The following is a 22768-nucleotide window of genomic DNA, read 5'->3' on the forward strand; positions in this document are numbered from 1 at the left end:
TGTTTTGGTGTTTGCATCAGCCGAGTGTTGGTAGGGGTGCTTAGGGTGGAGGTAGTGCCACACTTGTCATGATTTATTGGGGGGGGGTTAAACCCTCTGACATTGAGTTGAGAGGAACTTAACGGTGTTCGCGGAACTCATGAGTAAATGTGGAGATTGAGCATGCCTGTGCGGAGGCCCCCCCCCCCTCTGGGGTGACCGTGTCAGCAGGTGAGCCAGACCACCAACCTTAGATTCCACTGGAAGTAACAAATGGCGTGGGGAAGTGTTTACAGGGGAAATAAAGGGGCCATCAGGGGCCAACCTAGTGGTCTACTCCATCCAGAGACAAGTGGGTGACCCCACTGGTCCCTTCTGAAATGTCACCCTCGATGGAGAGTAGCTCAGAAAAGGGGGGTGTGTGGGTTGAAAAGGTCACATTAAGGTAACAACATGTGAGAGTAGAGAGCATATGGTTAGAGTAGGCAACAGTCAAAGCATGACAGTTCGGGCCCTGGGACGTGGACCTTGTTGTGGAGTGGAAAAGTCATCATGGGGCTTGTGTAGCCCGTCGGCTTAATATGGCCAGGCCAGAGAGATGCTCGATGGGGATTACGTGTTGCTTGTGGGGAAGTGGGAGGATTCCTGCTTCATGTTGTAGAGGTGTGCAATGATGTCTTTCTTTGTGATACAGGAGGCGTTTGCTACATTGCTGTGGCCCAAGGGCCATCCTTAGACTGTCCGCCAGGCAGGCCGCCAGTCGACGGGTCCTTCAGACTGCAAGGGTGGGGGATGTTTCCCAGGTGATCCCCTGGATAGCCCGAGCATGTGTTTTGACTCTGGAAGAGAGTGAACCATTCTCCTCTTGCCATTCCACTTGAATAGTAGTTCAAGGGTGGTCCCATGAATACTTGATTCATTGTTCTTGAAGTTTTTCTGTGATGAGTTGGAAATGATGCCTTTTCTTGAGTGTTAATGGGGAGAGGTCTTGGGAGACTTGCACTGTGTGTCCAGGGAAGATGATATCCACCTTACTCCGAGCTGCTCTGAGGATAGCTTCCTTGTCCAGGAAGAAGTGAACATGGGCATGTATGTCAGGTTGGTATTGGGGCACCTGTCATAGTTGCCACGTGGTGTGCTCTGTCAAGGGTTAGAAGTTGGTCCTCCTCAGATCAGTCTCAGTAGGTCCCTAGTGAATGTCATGATATCTTCAGCTCCACAGGGAATTCCTTTCATGCATATATTGTTGCGCCGACCGCAGTTTTCAAGGTCTTCCTGCTTCGCCTGATGTCCTATTTGCTGGCCTTCCTCTGTTTTGTCACTTATGTCTGCTGCGGTGGATTTGGACCAGAGTGAGATCACCCAGCTGTGTTTAGTATCCTTGCCCGGTGGCATAATAGATGGACAAGCAGTCACAGCCATTCCAAAGGTATCAGGCTGGGGGATGCAAATGCACTGTTAGTAGAACCAAGCTGGGGTCTCAACATCAAAAGACTCAGAGCACAAGGTGGTATCATGGAGGGTCCCTCTCGTTGCGCAGTATTAAATGGCCTGGGGCCCAATGGGTTTGTGGTATCCTCCAGTTGCTGACAGTGAGACAAAATGGATCCAGGGGAGGCAGGGTCCTTGTTGGGTCTGGCAGATGAGGGAGACAAGGCCCCCCACACCATTAGGGTCCAGTGTGTGCCACTCCAGCCAGACCCCCTCCCTGCCATGGTCTGCTTTCACCATTATGTCCAGTGTGGTGGTGGTAGTGTTAGATGTTCCAAATGGCCAGCTCCCGGGACCTCGATGCATCCCTGGGCCCATGTCATGGAATGGGGGACCGCTCACCAGGGATCTTCACCGCTCTCACGGTCTCCTCAGCCACTGCTCAGTATATTTCTGCCTGGGGTCGTTGTCAGGCCGTAAACCGCTGCTGATGAAGGAGAGGTGTCCAGAGGCCCACTCTGGTGGAATAGCACGCAGTGGCCAACAGACTAGGCCTCTGGTCAGGACCCCATGGCGGTGAGTCTGTGATCCAGTGTCTCTAGGCGGGGCTCAGTATAAACCCCAACGATGTTTGAGCCTCACCACCCTGGATGGATGCTGTGTAGCTCTGGCTGCCTCAGCTTCAAGGGGTAACGATCTCCCTCTGATCACTCCAGAGACAGCTATCCATCTTCCCTCCGCCACCTCGGTCACTCCAGCCCAGGCCTCCAACCAGGCCTTTCAAGAATTGGTCACCACCAGGGAGAGCTGCGGTTGATGGGGGATGCTTAGGGGTCTAATTGCACAGATCATTGAAAAGCGGTTGGCAGGCCAAACTCCGATCAAGGGCTCATGGTGGTGGTATTGGGTGGTACCCCCAGTCGAGACCTGATGCAGGAGCTCACAGGATCCAGGTTGTAGTGCTTCAGGGTGCTGCTGTACGTCCGAGGTCGATCTTAATTTTCTGGGAGGCAATACTTCACCGCTTTGACAGGGATTTGCCGTGTGGGCTCTTTGTATCTCAGCGCCAGCTGGGCAAGATGGAGCCTCCTCACTGGGCCAGAGAAGGGAACGCAGGAGGTGTTCTCAGCATTAGCTGGGTTCATAGGCTGTCAGCTGGGTGTAGCGGGGACTTGCCCGGTTTAGTGCCCAATGAGGTTCAGCTGGGTGCTGACAAGCCCAGAGGATGGTGTTTTAAAAGGCTTTTAGGGCCCATGGAAACCCGGAGCTCAGATTTCTTGCGTCCTACTGCATTCCCAGTCAGGCCACGCTCCACCCTTTATGAATTTTTGGCCAGAAAAAGATCACTGGGGTGTTAATATTCTTTATAGATAATTAAATTCTTCAGTGTCAAGAAGGTGTATGTCTACATAACTCTTTAGTTTTATTTTAATCATCGATTTAGATGTTTAAAGTTCTGACATCTCAATTTTCAGATAATTAGATCGGTCTTTTATATGACAAAGGGCTTTAGCATTGTAATCACTATGGTTCATGACAACAACATTATCGCCTTTGTCGGCCTGTCTTACAACTATAGATTTATCACAACGTAAATCTTGCAATGCTTTCAATTCCATATTATTCAAATTTGAATTGCAGGTAAATGTTTGTCTGGTATCAAAATCACAAATTACCAAATTCTAAAATAATTCCAAGACATTATCTGCTATGGTTGGAGGGATAAATTTCAGTTTTGACTTTGACATGTGGGACACGTGTTAGCTGTTGGATACCATGGAAAAGAATACATTTCAATTTTGAAAAGATTCTGCTATGGGACAGCATTCTTTTTCAGACCAATAACTTTTGTTTGTAATACATATATCTCTATCTATCTATCTTTATATCTAGTCTATCTATCACAGTCACTTGAGCTGCTGTCTGTTAAGTTTCAGGGTAGTCCTTGAAGCAGGGGTCGAAATAAAGGGGAAGGGGTGACATTTAGATTGTTTCCAATGTTAATTCCCATAGGAAACATTGAACAGCGATAGCTCCAAAACCACTGGAAGGAATTACACCAGATTTGGCAGAAAGGTAGCTCACATTTTTTTGGGAGAGATTCTGCGAATCCGGTTAAAAAAATCGTGGGCTCCTGCGCTTCGTTTTCTTTAAGCCTCTGGGTGGGCTAAGTCCTGGGGGCTTTATTAAAATGAAGTGCCGTCGGGGGGCTTCCTGGCCCTCCTGTACTCTGGGAACCACCACTTAATGAAGAGGGGGAGGCCTGTCAGCCTCCCCCACAACCCCGGGCACCACCACCTCCCCAGGGCTTGATTAAAATTGACTGTGGGGGGGACCACATGACCCTCTCGCAGCCCTGTGGACCCCCACCTCCTTGGAGCTTCATATTTATAATAATGGGGGGGCATGTGCCCCCCGCAACACCAGGGACCACCATCTCCCCTGGGCTGTATTTATTTTGTGTGGTTGGGCGCGCAGCCCCCCCCCCCCCAACTGACCCGAGGACAACCACCTCCCTGGGGCAAAGAGTAAACAATACAAAGGGGGTCCGTTTCAGACCCCCATTAGCCACAGCAACCTCCACCTCCTCGGGGCTTCCTTCACATTGAAGGGGGGGCCAAGCGGCCCCCCTGTGAGAAAGTAGCCTCTTTCTAGCATGGTTACCCATATTTTTGGCCTGTTTGTCAGTGTTTGTCAGTGTGTTTTACTGTCTCACTGGGATCCTGCTAGTCAGGACCCCAGTGCTCATAGTTTGTGGCCTTATTTCTGAATGTTTTACTGTTTTGTCAGTATGCTTGACTGTGTCACTGGAGTCCTGCTAACCAGAACTCCAGTGCTTATGCTCTCTCTGATTACAAATTTGTACTTACATACTGGTAACCCAGTATTCCACTCCAAATTGGTATACTGGACCCCTCTTATAAGTCCCTAGTATATGGTACCTAGGTACCCAGGGCATTGGGGTTCCAGGAGATCCTTATGGGCAGCAGCATTTCTTTTGCCACCCATAAGGAACCCATACAAACACTTCTTCAGGACTGCCATTGCAGCCTGAGTGTAATAGTGTAAGCACTATTTCAAAGCCATTTTCATTGCACCAGGTCACTCATGAGTCACCTATATATCTAACCTTCAGACCCTGAAGGCTTGGTGCATAGTACCTGTATGTGAGGGCACCCCTGCACTAGCAGAGGTGCCCCCAGGTTGTCCAGGCCCATTTTCCTGGACTTCGTGAGTGCGAGGATGCCATTATAAGTGTGCACTACATATAGGTCAATCCATATATGTAGCTTCACAATGGTAACTCTGAATATGGCCATGTGTGGTGTCTAGGAACCAGAAATTGTACCCCCAATCTGATTCTGGTATTGGGGGGCCAACTCCATGCACCCTGGTGGCTCCACCATGGACCCCCAGTACTGCCATACCAGTCTTCTGAGGTTTCCACTGCAGCCCCAGCTGCTGACACCCCACAGACAGGCTTCTGCCCTCCTGGGGCTTGAGCAGCTCAATCCCAGGAAGGCAGAACAATGCATTTCCTTTAGGAGAGGGGTGGTACACCCTCTCCCTTTGGAAAGAGGAGTTACAGGCATGGGAGGGGTTTCCTCCCAGAGCCTCTGGAAGTGCTTTGAAGGGCACAGATGGTGCCCTCCTTGCATAGTCCAGTCTACACCGGTTCAGGGACCCCCAGTCCCTGCTCTGGCATGAAGCTGGACAAAGGAAAGGGGAGTGACCACTCCCCTGTGCATCACCATCCCAGGGGTGATGCCCAGAGCTCCTCCAGAGTGTCCCTGGGTTCTTCCATCTTGTTTTCAGGATGGTCAGGGAACTCTGGGAGCATCTGAGTAGTCAGTGCCCGCAGGTGACGTCAGAGACCCCTCCTGATAGGTCCATACCTGGTTAGGTGACCAATCCCCCTCTGAGGGCTATTTAGGGTCTCTCCTGTGGGTGTTTCCTCAGATTCTGATTGCAAGACTCCAGTAGGGATCCTCTGCATCCTTTACTTCATCTTCTACCGTCGGATCAACAGCAGAACTGCTCCAGGAACTCTACAACTGCAATAAAGTATCCAAGAAGGCTACTGTAATTCTGTAACTTCAGCTCCTGCCAGCAACTGCAACAGTTTCCAGGTCGTGCATGCTCTGAGGACTGCCTGTCTTTATCCTGCACCAGAAGAACCAAAGGAATCTCCCGTGGAGTGAAAGAGTCCCTTCACTGCTTCAGCAGGCTCCTCTCTGCAGTGACGACCGGTGCGCTGGGTCCCCTCTCCTAACAATGAGCGTGGATCCTGGAACATAGGTGGTAGACTAAAGTGACCCTGACTGTCCAAAGGTCCAGCTGTCCAAATTTGGTGGATGTAGGAAGTTGGCTCTGTATGTACTATTTCAAAGTAAGAAATAGCATGCACAGAGTCCAAGGGTTCCCCCTAGAGGTAAGATAGTGGCAAAAAGAGATAATTCTAATGCTCTATTTTGTGGTAGTGTGGTCGAGCAGTAGGCTTATCAGAGGAGTAGTGTTAAGCATTTGTTGTACACACACAGGCAATAAATGAGGAACACACACTCAGAGACAATTCCAGGCCAATAGGTTTTTGTATAGAAAAATATATTTTCTTAGTTTATTTTAAGAACCACAGGTTCAAGATTTACAAGTAATACTTCAAATGAAAGGTATTTCATGTAGGAACTTTAGGAACTTTGAATTAGCAAAATAGCATATACAGTTTTCACATAAATGACATATAGCTATTTTAAAACTAGACACTGCAATTTTCAACAGTTCCTGGGGGAGGTAAGTGTTTGTTAGTTTTTGCAGGTAAGTAAACCACCTACGGGGTTCAAGTTTGGGTCCAAGGTAGCCCACAGTTGGGGGTTCAGAGCAACCTCAAATTTACCACACCAGCAGCTCAGGGCCGGTCAGGTGCAGAGGTCAAAGTGGTGCCCAAAACGCATAGGCTTCAATGGAGAAGGGGGTGCCCCGGTTCCAGTCTGCCAGCAGGTAAGTACCCGCGTCTTCGGAGGGCAGACCAGGGGGGTTTTGTAGGGCACCGGGGGGGACACAAGTCAGCACAGAAAGTACACCCTCAGCGGCACGGGGCGGCCGGGTGCAGTAGCCACCACCTGGGCAAGGGAGAGGGCCACCTGGGGGTCGTTCCTGCACTGGAGGTCGGATCCTTCAGGTCCTGGGGACTGCGGATGCAAAATCTTTACCAGGCGTCGGGTCTTTGAAGCAGGCAGTCGCGGTCAGGGGGAGCCTCGGGATTCCCTCTGCAGGCGTCGCTGTGGGGGCTCAGGGGGGTCAACTCTGGCTACTCACGGTCTCGTAGTTGCCGGGGAGTCCTCCCTGTGGTGTTTGTTCTCCACAAGTCGAGCCGGGGGCATCGGGTGCAGAGTGCAAAGTCTTACGCTTCTGGCGGGAAATGTGTGTTGTTTCAAAGTTGCTTCTTTGTTGCAAAGTTGCAGTCTTTGGGGAACAGAGCCGATGTCCTCTGGAGTTCTTGGTCCTTCTAGATGCAGGGTAGTCCTCTGAGGCTTCAGAGGTTGCTGGACCCTGGGAACGCGTCGCTGGAGCAGTGTCTTTAGAAGGGGGGAGACAGGCCGGTAGAGCTGGGGCCAAAGCAGTTGGTGTCTCCGTCTTCTCTGCAAGTTTTTCAGTTCAGCAGTCCTCTTCTTCTTAGGTTGCAGGAATCTGATTTCCTAGGTTCTGGGGGGCCCCTAAATACAGAATTTAGCGGTGTGTTTAGGTCTGGGGGGTTAGTAGCCAATGGCTACTAGCCCTGAGGGTGGCTACACCGTCTTTGTGCCTCCTCCCTGAGGGGAGGGGGCACATTCCTATCCCTATTGGGGGAATCCTCCATCTGCAAGATGGAGGATTTCTAAAAGTCAGAGTCACCTCAGCTCAGGACACCTTAGGGGCTGTCCTGACTGGGCAGTGACTCCTCCTTGTTTTTCTCATTATCTCCTCTGGCCTTGCCGCCAAAAGTGGGGCCGTAGCCGGAGGAGGCAGGCAACTCCACTAGCTGGAGTGCCCTGGGGTGCTGTAACAAAGGGGGTGAGCCTTTGAGGCTCACCGCCAGGTGTTACAGTTCCTGCAGGGGGAGGTGAGAAGCACCTCCACCCAGTACAGGCTTTGTTACTAGCCACAGAGTGACAAAGGCACTCTCCCCATGTGGCCAGCAACATGTCTGGTGTGTGGCAGGCTGCTAAAACTAGTCAGCCTACATGGATAGTCGGTTAAGGTTTCAGGGGGCACCTCTAAGGTGCCCTCTGGGGGGTATGTTACAATAAAATGTACACTGGCATCAGTGTGCATTTATTGTGCTGAGAAGTTTGATACCAAACTTCCCAGTTTTCAGTGTAGCCATTATGGAGCCATGGAGTTCGTGCATGACAGACTCGCAGACCACATACTCTTATGGCTACCCTGCACTTACAATGTCTAAGGTTTTGCTTATACACTGTAGGGGCACAGTGCTCATGCACTTATGCCCTCACCTATGGTATAGTGCACCCTGCCTTAGGGATGTAAGGCCTGCTAGAGGGGTGACTTATCTATACTTATAGGCAGTGTGAGGTTGGCATGGCACCCTGAGGGGAGTGCCATGTCGACTTGGTTGTTTTATCCCCACTAGCACACACAAGCTGGCAAGCAGTGTGTCTGTGCTGAGTGAGGGTCCCCAGGGTGGCATAAGACATGCTGCAGCCCTTTGAGACCTTCCCTGGCATCAGGGCCCTTGGTACCAGGGGTACCAGTTACAAGGGACTTACCTGGATGCCAGGGTGTACCAACTGTGGAAACAAAAGTACAGGTTAGGGAAAGAACACTGGTGCTGGGGCCTGGTTAGCAGGCCTCAGCACACTTTCAAATCATAACTTGGCATCAGCAAAGGCAAAAAGTCAGGGGGTAACCATGCCAAGGAGGCATTTCCTTACAGTGGAGGTAAGAGCTTGCCTCCCTGTGTCAGACAGTACCCCTGTGCGCCGAGTGTTTTGCAGCGTCTAGGGCTTCTGTGCACTTCTCCAAGAAATCCTTTGTGCACAGCATAGCCCAGGTCCTCAGCACTGTATCCTGCGACGCTCAGCTCCGTGAGTTGTTCCCCGGCGGCGTGGGGTCCCTTTGTTTAGTGCTGCAATGACTGCCATTTGCAACTCCTTTGGCCTCGTGCTGTGGGACTCCTGTGCATGCTGCCTAGTCGTCTGAGGGCTCTCTGAGTTGCTGAGAGCCCCCTCTGTCTCCTTCTCCTGGGTAGAGTCGACCTGGTCTTTCCTGGGCCTAGGCAGCGCCATTTTTCATGAAACACAAGTTTTGCGTTTACCAAGGCTTGTTGGCGGAATCCTGCGACACAAACCAGACTGCATTCATCCGTCCAGCATGGGACATCTTCTGCACCAACCAGGAGCCCGTATCTGTCTTCTTTGGTGCAATACTGACTTTGGGGGTCATTCTGACTTTGGCGGGCGGCGGAGGCCGCCCGCCAAAGTCCCGCTGTCAGAATACCGCTTCGCGGTCAAAAGACCGCCGCGGTAATTCTGAGTTTCCTGCTGGGCTGGCGGGTGACCGCCAGAAGGCCGCCCGCCAGCCCAGCGGGAAACCCCCTTCCATGAGGATGCTGGCTCCGAATGGAGCCGGCGGAGTGGAAGGGGTGCGATGGGTGCAGTTGCACCCGTCGCGATTTTCAGTGTCTGCTTGGCAGACACTGAAAATCTTGGTGGGGCCCTGTTAGGGGGCCCCTGCAGTGCCCATGCCATTGGCATGGGCACTGCAGGGGCCCCCAGGGGCCCCACGACACCCGTTACCGCCAGCCAGGTTCTGGTGGTCAAAACCGCCAGAACCAGGCTGGCGGTAAGGGGGTCGGAATCCCCATGGCGGCGCTGCCTGCAGCGCCGCCATGGAGGATTCCCTAGGGCAGCGGGAAACCGGTGGGACACCGCCAGTTTCCCGTTTCTGACCGCGGCTGTACCGCCGCGGTCAGAATGCCCATGGATGCACCGCCAGCCTGTTGGCGGTGCATCCGTGGTCCCCGGCCCTGGCGGTAGTCAACCGCCAGGGTCAGAATGACCGCCTTTATCTTCTTATCGGTGGTTCTCATTTTGCACCTTCATCCAGGTTAGCAGGGGCTCCTGTTCTCCCTGGACTCTTCAGTGCTTCTTGGACTTGGTCCCCTTCTTCCACAGGTCTCCAGGTCCAGGAATCCATCGTTGGTGTTTTGCAGTCTCTTCTGGTTCTAGTACTGTCTTCTTCCATGACTTCCAGTGTGTTTTAGGAAACTTGCTTGGTTTTACTCCTGCTTTCCTGGGCTCTGGGGTGGGGTATTTTACTTACCTTTGGTGTTTTCTTACACTTCCAGTGCCCCTCTCCACACTACACTTGTCTAGGTGGGAAACTGACTTTCACATTCCACTATTTTAGTATATAGTTTGTGTTCCCCCTAGGCCCATTGCAACCTATTGTGATTTTCACTATTTGCACTATTTTCTGACTGCTTACTTACCTGATTTTGGTTATTAGTGTATATTTTGTGTATAATACTTACCTCCTAAGGGAGTATAGTCTCCAAAGTATTTTTGGTCTAGTGTCAATAAAATAAAGTACCTTTATTTTTGGTAACACTGAGTATTGTCTTTCTTGTGTGTAAGTACTGTGTGACTACAGTGGTATTGCAAGAGCTTTGCATGTCTCCTAGTTCAGCCTTGGCTGCTCTGCCTACAGCTACTGCTAGACAGCCTGGCTTCTAGACACTGATTACATTTCACTAATAAGGGAAAACTGGACCTGGTATAAGGTGTAAGTACCTTAGGTACCCACTACAAACCAGGTCAGCCTCCTACACCCCACCCCCCTCGTGGAGCCATTGATAACCCTCAGGACTGCCACACCCAGTTCTGGCTCCTGCGATGTCCTGGGGTGGCCACCTCTGGGACATAGCTGTTTGACAGCAGACCCTGTCAAGCAGGTCTTGGTATCAAACAGTGGACCTTTCATCTCTGTTCCCTGCAAGGAGGTATGCGTGCAGGAAACAGACATAAAAGGTTTGCTTCAGCATGGTGGGGACATGAGTTATAGTTACTTGAAATAACTCTAATTACAAGTGCTGCATTTCTTTTGTTTTGTGCGGGTAAATTCAGAACCTATCTATAATGTCCCTGTAACCGTTGTTTTTTGTAAGTGAATTTCTGAGGTTTTTTAATATTTTCTTTCCTAACATTTTAACAATTATGTAACCTTTGTTTTTTTCAGTGAATTTCTATGTTTTTTAAAAAAATGTAAAGTAATTTTCATTGCTATACGTTAATCGAACCACTGCAATGCAAGGCCTTTGGCCGTTCGCGGTGGGGGTTGGTCGCAGTCAACCTCCTATAACCACCCAAACCAGCACTGCGCACAGACTGCGGCTATTCCCGTTGGCCAACCCCCTATATCCACCCAAACCAGCGCTGCTAACTCTCTTTGGCCGTGCGCAGCGGGGGTTGGCCACAGGGCCTGGCCTGCTGCCCCTCCCTCCCTCCCTCCAGCCAACCACCCAACCCAGAGCCGCAGGGCCTGTCTCTCTGGGTGTGAGAATAAGTGTGACAGGGTGTCTCTGTGTGTGAGAGTGGCTGTCAGAGTATCTGTCTGGGTTTGAGAAGCTCTATGTGGGTGTGACAGTGGGTGTGAGAGTGTCAGATTGTGCTCCAATAGATGAAAGGTGCATTCACCTCCATGAAGGATTTCAGATCATGTCTCAGTATTGAATAGGGGAATAAACACACTTGCTTTCCTTCTCCAAGCTCAGGAGTTAGGATCATTTGTCCTTTCCAGAAGTGGAGCTTCCCCTGGGGCACCCACTACATTTATATTTCTAAGTGCTTCCTGTTGAGGTTTGATATCTGTGAAATGAGCAGCATGGACAGAACTGCATGGTCTTCTAATATATATATTTTTTTTGATGGGGGAGGTGGCCCCCCTCCCCTAGCTGATTTCAGCCCTGGGGACCCCATCCACCAGGGCCCTGCCTCACTTGTTTTATTTTGGGGGAGGGCCACGCGGCCCATCATTCCTAGCCAATTCCAGCCCCGGTGACCCCATCCCCTGGGGCTTGGTCTCACCAGTTACTTTATTTTTTGGTGGAGAGGGCTGTGTGGGGTTAATAGTAGCCCTCGGGGGGGGCATGCTCCCCCTCCTTTATTAAAGCTCCTAATGCCCCGGGAGCTGGCTCACCTGGGGACTAAATAAAAAAAAAGGCTGGAAACTGCCCATTTTTTTTAAACATCAGAAAATTCAGCAGATCCAGAGCTGTGGAATTTTCTGATGTTTTAAAAAAAAATGCTTTTTAGCCCTGGCGGGGTCCCTCTGCCCCAGAGCTAAGGGATCAGGGTGTCCCTACCCTACCCCTTTTCTTTTTTTTTAACCTTTTTTTCTGGGACTCGGCTGAAGCCGAGTCCCAGGATGGCTGCTAACACTTCCTGGTTGAAGTGTTGGCAGGCAATCAAATACCAGCACGGGACAGTTGGATCCACGGAGGATCCGTGTTCCTAGATATCTATATTTTGTAAACTTTAATTTCTCCAAAACTACTGACTGGATTTACACCAAATTACAAAAAGCATGTGTTCTGGACCAAAAGCTAGCTTTCTGCTAAATTTGATGCACTTCTGTTCAGCGGTTTGAATGATCACATTGATGTAGAATGGGGAAAAAGTGTTTTGCCCCCCCCCTTTTTCTCAGCCCCCACTTGACAGATCACCCCGAAACTTTCATCACTGCAGCTGAACCGACCAAAGTATACGTTTTTAAAATTTTGTGAAGAATCGTCTAGAGGCGCCAAAGTTATTGGCAAAAAAAAAACCCGCTCTGTCTATTGAAAACATGGTCATAACTATGCCTAGTGCCGACTGTCTCCTTGTATTATTCCACAAGTGCTCGCTTTCTGGGAACTCTGTTTTTCAATTTTTGTGATGCACTCCACAAGAGTGCATGTGTTTTCAGTTGTCTCCCTTGAAAGCTAGTTCAGGAATCAATAAACTTGTTGTATTTCTTGGGAGAGGTTTCCTGCCTCCTATCTTACTGCATGTCTGATTATACTCATCTGTGCCACTACACTTGTTTGCCTGTGAAGAACAATGTTCTGTCTATGAGCTTGTTTATTTTGGTCAGTTTTCTTTGCTAATAGCACAACTTAAAGAATCCTCTTCTTCAACTTTATGCCCATGCCATAGGCCCTGGAAGTACGGGAGGTGGGGTGCCGAACCACCCACAAAATAAGTGGAGTTCAGAAGTGAAGGACCAATAAACAGGTTTTTACATTTTGTTTTTATCTTACCACATTTGCTGTGCATTCAAAGACAGAAGTTAAATGTTAGGCTTTGTTTTCAGAGGGACTTTAATGTTTACTCTCCTTTCTTTGACTGCAAAGTGAGAGGATTTATGTGGTAACCTTGCTGGGTACTGGGGGTGGAAAGGTGATTTTATTCTAGCACATAACAACATTTAAAGGGAAGTAATTAAACTATACAAATATTTTAGTGTATATCAGAATTAGGAAAGCTCAAATAAAACACTCTTTTTGTAATTCTGAAGTGTGATGGAAAAAATATTGTAATACCATCAAAACAAATCAATACACTAGTTGATGCCAATTTCCAAACATTATCGTTTGTTTGCTGTATATTTTTATCAGTAAAATGGTACATTTGTGCAAATATAATGATAATTTAAATTGAAAATTTGCTGTCTGTATTGGCAGTGCTCTACCATTGTAGTGAAGTATGTTATGGCCTGGTCTGAGCCTCCATTTTAGTTTCAAGTTTTAGCTTGACATCTTTTTCTAATGGTGACTTTTTACATGTTTTACACTAGCACGATAATGTACTGAGAAGCTAGTGTATATAAAGTTTATTTCTTAGAAAGCATTACTTTCATGTTTTTCGTACACTCTGTCCAAGGCTAAGCACATAACACGTGATGCCCTTGCATTACGGTGTCCAGTTGGAGGCAGCTGTAATGCTCCAGACATCCACACATCATACCAAGGTATGGGGGGTTAGGCTATCCCAGTGGATCTGGCAGCAGGTACTCCTACTATTCTTTCGATACTGTAGGTAGTAGTAGATGGGAGTATAACAACATAGTAAGTCTACCATGGTTGAATTATCATTTCCAAAATTGTCATAATGCTGGTCACAACGCTTTGTTTCATCTGCGTAACAATTGCAGCTTATGCTTTCGATACAAGAATAAAATTGTTTCAATAAATATTTGAAAACCCATTTTCTTATCTTTCTTGTGTTTACTTTGCAGAGTAATATCGAAAGGGCAGCTCTGTTCCCACGATTTCCTTAGGAATAAAGATTGTCATGTTCAAGGTTGCTGATACCATCCGCTACCCTGGTAAGGCTAGCGGTTCAGATGGGGCACTGTGAGCTAGCTAGGAATTGTGTCAACATTTTCTGATGATATGTGTATACTAAGGACCTGATTTAGAGTTTTACGGATGGGGTTACTCTGTCACAAATGTGATGGATATCCCATCCGCCATATTACGATCCCATTATATTCTATGAGAATTGTAATATGATGGACGGGATATCTGTCACGTTTGTGACAGAGTAACCTGTCTGCCAAACTCTAAATCAGGCCCAAAGTCTTCTGAAGTTTATTTTGATGAGATACACAGTCCTTCTTAATTTGTAGGAACTATATAACGACATGCATACACTACCCTACGCCACTCCACTCTATGACACACTACTCCATGCTACTCTACGTTACTCTACACCATTCCACTGCTCTCCACTCTATGCTACTCCACTCTTTGCCACGCCACTCCATGATACACTGTGATACTTCACTCTTCATCACTTCACTCTGACACTCCACTATGCGCCACTCCACTGTATGCCACTCTACTCCACGACATGCCAATCCACTTTACAACACTCTACTCCACTCCACTCTATAACACTTCACTCTGTGATACTCTACTCCACACCACTCCATGCCACTTTACTCCATTTCCCACCACTACACTCTACACCACTCTACGACTCTCTGTGACACTCCACTCTACAACACTCTACTCCAGTCTATGACACTCCACTTTATGACACTTTACCCCCTCCACTCAGTGCACTCTATGCAACCTCACTCTATGACACTGCACTCTATGCCACTCTACTCTACTCTGTGCCACTCTATGCCATGCCACTCCACACCACTGTAGTCCACTTCACTCTGTTATGCCACTCTACAACACTCCACGACACTCCACGACACTCCACTCTATGACAATCAATGCCACGACATGCCACTCCACTCTGTGCCACTACACTCTACAACACCACTCCAACCTGTGCCACTGCACTCTACTCCACTCCACTCTACTACAGTCTACACCACTCTACTCTGCACCACTCTACTCTACACCACTCCACTCTACGGCACTCCACCCTATGACACTATATGATACTCCACTCTACAACACTCCATCTAAGTTACTGTACTCCATTCTACGCCACTCCACTCTATGACACTCTACTTCATTCCAGTCTATGACACTCTACTACACTTTTTGCCACTCCACTCTACGTCACTCTACTTCACTCCCACTGTGCGCTAATCCACTCTATGACACTCCAAGTTATGACTCTCTATTCCACTCTACAATATTCCACTCTACCACACTCTACACCACTCCACGCCACTCTACTCTTCTCTACAACACTCTATGCCACAACACTCTATTCCTCTCCACTCGACTCCACTCCACTCTACACTACTCCACTCTACTCCACTCAAGGCCACTTTACTCCACTCTATGCTACTCCACTCTACACCACGTGACTCCACTCTACAGCACTGAATAGCAGGAGAAAACACATTAGCAAAGTCAATAGCTCTTGCATAGGTGAGACCTAATGGCTTTTCCAATGCTTGTTGCTATTGTGATCTTTTAATAGGGATTCGGTGGCAGATATATCGCTATTGCGCCTGTTTTACTTTCTCTCTGTCCTGCCAAATGGATCATTTGATTGTAGCTGAATGGTTCACCATAGTGCAATTGTCATGAGGCTAAGGCTTTTTTAGCCTGTACCTCGATCCTCTGCAGTTTGACGTTCATGCAAATATTTGGGGCATAACCGGCAGTAACAATCATACTGCAGAAGGACAAAAAGGGTTGGTTATCGATTTGGAGCTGATTTTTGTTAACCCTTTAAATGCAGGCGTCGGCCACTGGCCGACACCCACACTACCTCCTTGGTGCGGGTCACAACCAGTGGCCGACATCAGGGAGGGGGTTAATAAATCCAGATTTTTTTTTTGTTAATCCCCGTGAGACACGGAAGCTCTTCCGTGTCTCCCCCCACTCCCCACCTGCCCCTTTGTGACGACAACGCGCCGCGAGGCGCGCTGACGTCATTCCAGCTCCGATGGGGAAAACGGCCCCAAACGACCTTCCCCACGTTCGGGAAGGCCTTGTAAGAAAGGGGAGACTCTCCCGTTTCTTACGAGGCCTTCCTGAAAGTGTTTCCTGGCCCCCGATCGCAGCACAGCACTGCGATCGGGGCCAGGAAACACCACTAGACACCAGGGATTTCACTTGGGGGGGTCGGCCCCCTCGGAAAATGGGCCGGCCCCCCACCGGGGGCATATTTAAAAGAAAAAAAGGTAGGTGTCCCCTGGGGGTGGAGGGGGGGGGGGCGATTGCTCTCGATCGCGCTCCCCCAGGGGCTAAATTTTGTTTTAAAAAAATATGAATAAAAAAAAAAAAAGAAGTGGACAGGGGGTCGCCCGTGGGCAGGGCGACCCCCTGTGGGGGCAATATTTTTTTTTAGTTGTTGTAGGGTTTCCCTGGAGGCCATTTTGGACCCCAAGGAAAACCATACAACTAAAAAAAAAAAATATATATATATACATATATATATATATGGATCTATATATATATATAGATATATCTATGTAGATATACCTGTCTACATGGAGATATCTATAAATAGATCTATATATATATATATATATATACATATATATATATATATATATATTTGCCACCAGTTGTCTTGCAGTTGCAGCTTGCGTCTTCAATGCAATGCACATACTTCAACTGACGCATTTCAACTGTAGCTTTTAGGCAGCAATAAAAAAGTCAAGTAAGTATTGCGATTATGTTTCTGCTACAAAAGGATCAGACTTTTGTCTAGTGGCAGTTTTAGTGCCATAAAGAAGCGCAGAAGGTTTATATGGCTACTGCAAAGAGCAAATCTGTATTTTATGTGAATAGCTGAGTACATTAGTAAAGTCAGCCATTACCTGCGCTATAATACAAATGAAATGTATGTGCGGGGTGGGGGGCGGCTGTGGAGAGATGAAGGGCACATTTGCTGGTTGGTAATGAGGGAATCAGAGGAGAAGGGAGTGGGAGCACCAATAATGATTGTTGGACTGGGCGTAGGAGGTGCTAAAGACTGTGACGAATGGTATGTGACAAGGTGTTTTTTGATTGTCTTGAAAGAACGTGCTGATTGAGGGAAGAAGGGCAGGTTAGGTGGGCTCTACTGTTGCACGTATCTCACACACACCATCGATTTTGTGACTGTCTACGTAGGCTAGTGTTTTAGAGCAACAGTTTAGCCAATGGCAGATATGGCATCTTGATGGATGACTGCTGCCGTCACTCGGGTTATAGAGGACAGCTCTGACATAGGATCAGATACTGAGACAGCATCTGAGGGATAGGACAATGGCGCAGACTCTGGGAGTGATTTTTCAGTCGGAGGAGTCCCATTCGATAATTCCTCTTCCAGTAAATTATGAGGGAGGTGATGAGGACAGTCCTGCTGTCCCTTCACAAGCTCAGTCTGTGCAACGGGGTAATAGTGGGTTAGCCCAACCCAGAGAGCAGGTGAATGCGGCGGCAAGCAGAGAGAGAGAGAGTGCTCTCTTGGGAGCTCCCCAATTTAGTTCAGCCCCAAATTCCACCGCCCAAATCGTATTGTGGAGACATCAAAATTATCTATCACAAAACAAACTGGTTTTGTAAGGCAGGCACCTGTGTTTTTGGTCCTGGGTTCGGCGGCCATATAGAGAAACATACTAAACCCAAACATTTCTGGAAACTAGACATTCGGGGGAGTCCACAGAGGTGTGACTTGTATGGATTCCCCAAAGTTTTCTTACCCAGAATACCCTGCAAAGCTGAAATGTTGAATAAAAACTCTATTTTTCTCGCATTTCTGTCACACAAACTACAGGAATATGCTGGGATCCCCAAAATTCCTACCACCCAGTGATTCCTCACCTGTCCTGATAAAAACACTACCCCACTTGAGTGCCTATACCTAGTGCCTGCGTCAGGAATGGATCACCCCAGGGTCAACAGCTGCATCATGTAAGGACCAACATTGACCGTTGTGTGATCTATTTCTGTCGCGGGCACCAGGCCTACCCACACAAGTGAGGTACCATTTTTATCGGGAGACTTGGAGGAGCGCTGGGTGGAAGGACATTTGTGGCTCCTCTCAGATTCCAGAACTTTCTGTCACCGAAATGTGAGGAAAAAGTGTTTTTTAGGCCAAATTTTGAGGTTTGCAAAGGATTCTGGGTAACAGAACCTGGTCAGAGCCCCACAAGTCACCCCATCTTGGATTCCCCTAGGTCTCTAGTTTCAAGAATGCACAGGTTTGGTAGGTTTCCCTAGGTGCCGGCTGAGCTAGAGGTCAAAATCCACAGCTAGGCACTTTGCAAAAAACAGGTCTGTTTTCTTTGGGAAAATGCGATGTGTCCACGTTGTGTTTTGGGGCATAACCTGTTGTGGGCGCTAGGCCTACCCACACAAGTGAGGTAGTATTTTTATCGGGAGACTTGGGGGAACGCTGGGTGGAAGGAAATTTGTGGCTCTTCTCAGATTCCAGAACTTTCTGTCACCAAAATGTGAGGAAAAAGTGTTTTTTGGGCCAAATTTTGAGGTTTGCAAAGGATTCTGGGTAACAGAACCTGGTGAGAGCCCCACAAGTCACCCATCCTGGATTCCCCTAGGTGTCTAGTTTTAAAAAATGCACAGGTTTGGTAGGCTTCTCTAGGTGCCAGCTGAGGTAGAGGCCAAAATCTACAGCTAGGCAGTTTGCAAAAAATACCTCAGATTTCAATGTAAAAATGTGATGTGTCCATGTTGCGTTTCCTGTGGCAAGCATTAGGCATACCCACGCAAGTGAGGTACCATTTTTATCAGGAGACTTAGGGAACACAGAATAGCAAAACAAGTGTTATTGCCCCTTGTCTTTCTCTACATTTTTTCCTTCCAAATGTAAGACAGTGTGTAAAAAAAGACGTCTATTTGAGAAATTGCCTGTGATTCACATGCTAGTATGGGCACCCCGGAATTCAGAGCTATGCAAATAACCACTGCTTCTCAACACCTTATCTTATGCCCATTTTGGAAATACAAAGGTTTTCTTGATACCTATTTTTCACTCTTTATATTTCAGCAAATGAATTGCTGTGTACCCGGTATAGAATGAAAACCTATTGCAAGGTGCACCTCATTTATTGGCTCTGGGTACCTAGGGATCTTGATGAACCTACAAGCCCTATATATCCTCGCAACTGGAAGAGTCCAGCACATGTAATGGTATATTGCTTTCAAAAATCTGACATTGCAGGAAAAAGTTACAGAGTAAAACGTGGAGAAAAATGGCTGATTTTTTCAGCTCACTTTCAATATTTTTTTATTTCAGCTGTTATTTTCTGTAGGAAAATCTTGTAGGATCTACACAAATGACCCCTTGCTGAATTCAGAATTTTGTCTACTTTTCATAAATGTTTAGCTTTCCGGGATCCAGCATTGGTTTCATACCCATTCCTGTCACTAACTGGAAGGAGGCTGAAAGCACCAAAAATAGTAAAAATGGGGTATGTCCCAGTAAAATGCCAAAATTGTGTTGAAAAATGTGGTTTTCTGATTCAAGTCTGCCCGTTCCTGAAAGGTGGAAAGATGGTGATTTTAGCTGGCTGTTGATGCCATTTTCAGGGAAAAAACACAAACCTTCTTCGTCAGCCCTTTTTTCCCATTTTTAAAAAAAAAACTAAATTTTCACTGTATTTTGGCTAATTTCTTGGTCTCCTCCAGGGGAAACCACAAACTCTGGGTACCATTAGAAACCCTAGGATGTTGGAAAAAAAGGACGCAAATTTGGCGTGGATAGCTTATGTGAACAAAAAGTTCTGAAGGCCTAAGCGCGAACCACCCCAAATAGCCAAAAAAGGGCTCAGCACTGGGAGGGGGGAAAGGCCCAGCAGCTAAGAAGTTAAAATATCAGTTCAAGAAAATTAAGTTAGCATAGTCTTATAAAGAGTAACTACATTTACAGTTAACACAGTTTACCAGGGATGAAATAAAACACGACTACAATCCTTGATAAGAATAATTTCTGAGCAATCAAGCAAATTAATATAGACTAATCAAAAAATCTAACCCACAGCATATTTCATTATCATTGTTCAAGCAGTGCATAAAACTGGGCAATAGCTCATGAGATGGTCCTTTTCCAGCCCCACTGACAGTCCCACTACCATCCTCTTAAAAGAATAGGGACCAGCCAGCATTTCCAAAAGATAGAACAGAGAAGACAGGATTTAAAAAAGTGCCATCTCTAATGTTTTGCCATCATATGTGTAAACGGCAATGTACCATAACATCCAGTAGATGTGACTGACAGTGGCAATATTCCCACCCTGACAATTATATTCAGTTTCCTCTTCTGTTGTTTTTTTTACATTCTTCTTATTTAACCAAACCATGTCAGCCTACAAATATTTCAGTATATATAGAAAAAAATGCAGCACTCTACTCATGCACAATCACATCACACATATACATGTAATAAACAACAACAAACTCCTCTTGACTGGGACCAATTCATATTTACATAGTGGTAATGTGGAAACATTGGATCTCTATCGATAGTGAAGGAGTGCATGGACAATATTCACGTGGAGGTGTTTTATCTGTTGATGTGTAGTGTTCTTGGGGGAGATGCGTCTTACATTCTTTGCTGAACTGGACGAGAGTAAGGAAGTTGTGAGGTTGACAGTGATGTTCCTGAATGTGGAGGACATAGACAGACAAAGCTTGTTTTCGCTATTTTTTTTATTTTTGTACAGTTCTTCAGCTTCAGTCTGTATGTCTATTGGACTATTTATCCTTCATTCAGATTCTGGGTACTTCTTGTTTTTTTAGTATTTTGTTTTAGAGGGTGTGCCCGGGTCCTCATGTATCCCCCACATCTCCCTTAGTCCTGGATGGGAAACGTCGTTTACAACGACGGCAAAACCACGAAAGCCTTTACAGCGAAACAGTCTTTACCACAGCTGTTTTTACAACAAAATGTTTTAGCACCAGTATGCGTTTACCATGGATGCATTTACAATGAATTTTGTTGTACAGGCATGAATGGTAAAGGCATACTCGTGGTAACAAAATTACATGTATCTGTAAGTATTTTATAGGTATTAAGGCCCTCATTACAACCCTGGCGGTCGGTGATAGAGCAGCGGTAATACTGCCAACAGGCCTGTGGTAACAAAAATGGAACTATAACCACGGCGGAAACCGCTCAGACAGACAGCCACTTTAACACACGACCGCCAGGGCGGAAGCAACAAGCACCACGGCGGTAACTGCCAACTGCCAGGTTGAAGACAATGTTCCGCCCACTGTATTAAGACATGCCAGTCCGCCATATTTTCTGGGGCGGTACCAACGACATCAAAAGCCCGGCAGAAACAATGCACAGAAGGGAAACAACTCACCTCTGGGGACTCAGGGAAGAACCATGCCGCCATGGAGCCCGAGTTGCATGTCTTCCCCATGCTCGTCTATCTTCTGATACACTATGAACACCAACGCCAGCGAAGACAACTACAGTGAGTACTGCCACCTAGCACACAGGGGAGGGAGGAAGGAAAAAGAGAGTGACACACACACGCAACACCTCCACCCCCAACACCAGACAGACAAGCAGATGCAGTAACATAACATGTTCACCCCGTACCCCTCAGGAATAATGCAAGGACAAAATGATTTGAGGAAAGTGAGTGTAATACGTAAAAATACTATGAATAAGTGCATCAAAAACCAAACGTATATACATATTTACAAATGTAGGGACACTGCCCAGTCCTCAATGTCCATGGGCCACAGGGCCACAACACATAGGCCAAGGCCACACCTCACTCCTGCAACAACACACAGAGAACACTGCAGGGGCATCAGGTCAAAAACAGACAGGCACCTCAGGGGGACGGGGAATGGGGGGCACCTCAGCTGGAAGACGGTATAATGCCACTGGTCCTGGAGGGGGCTACATGCCCTGTGCGGTGTCCTGGGGAGTGCAAAGCCACAATCTCTCAAGTGGGTGGTCTGCTCACTGCTTGGTCCTGGGGAGTGTAAGGCCACAGTCTCTCAAGTGGGTGGTTTGCCCACTGCTTGGCCCTGGTGAGTGCAAAGCCACAGTCTCCCAAGTGGATGGCTTCTCCACTGGTTCTGGAGGGGGCATTGTGCCCAGTGTTCCTCATCCTATGGAGGATGGGGTGAGTGGTTGGCTTCTCCACTGGTTCTGGAGGGGGCATTGTGCCCAGTGTTCTTCATCCTGTGGAGGATGGGGTGAGTGGATGGATTCTCCACGGGTTCTGGAGGGGGCATTGTGCCCTGTGATGCAGATCGTGGAGAGTGCAAGGTCACAGTCCCTCACCTGGGTGTCACACCCACAGGATTTGCTGGGGCCAGTCCGCACAACAGCCCATGGACACAGTACTGCACATTGTCTGCCAGCGGTGACAGCTGCTCAGTGGTGGCATTGGTGGTGCTGCTGGTTGAGCTGGCAGTGGTGAGGGGAGGCTCCAGCCCATCCCCTGCAGCCCCGGACGGCTGCCCACTGGGGCTGCAGCTGATGGCAGTGGTGCTGGTGGCAGTGCTGGTGGCGGTGGTGGCAGTGGTGGCGGCAGTGGTGGCGGGAGGCTCCAGCCCACCCTCTGCAGCATCAGTCGGCTGCCCACTGGGGCTGCTGTTGATGGCAGTGGTGCTGGTGGCGGTGCTGGCAGTGGTGGGAGGAGGCTCTAGCCCTTACCCTGCAGCCTCGGACGGCTGCCCACTGGGGCTGCTGTTGATGGCAGTGGTGCTGGTGGTGGTGCTGGTGGCGGTGCTAGCAGTGGTGGGGGAAGGCTCCAGCCGTTCCCCTGCAGCCTCGGACGGCTGAACCCCCATGGTTGGTGGTGGGGGCTCCGAATGAGTCCCAGCACCAGGACCCCTGTCCTTCCTGCCTGCGGGTGCAGGCTCCTTGCCCTTCCTGGCAGCGGCTGGGGATTGCTCCTTGCCCTTCCCTGTAGC

The sequence above is a fragment of the Pleurodeles waltl genome, chromosome 1_2 (assembly GCF_031143425.1).
Source record: "Pleurodeles waltl isolate 20211129_DDA chromosome 1_2, aPleWal1.hap1.20221129, whole genome shotgun sequence".
Taxonomy (NCBI): domain Eukaryota; kingdom Metazoa; phylum Chordata; class Amphibia; order Caudata; family Salamandridae; genus Pleurodeles; species Pleurodeles waltl.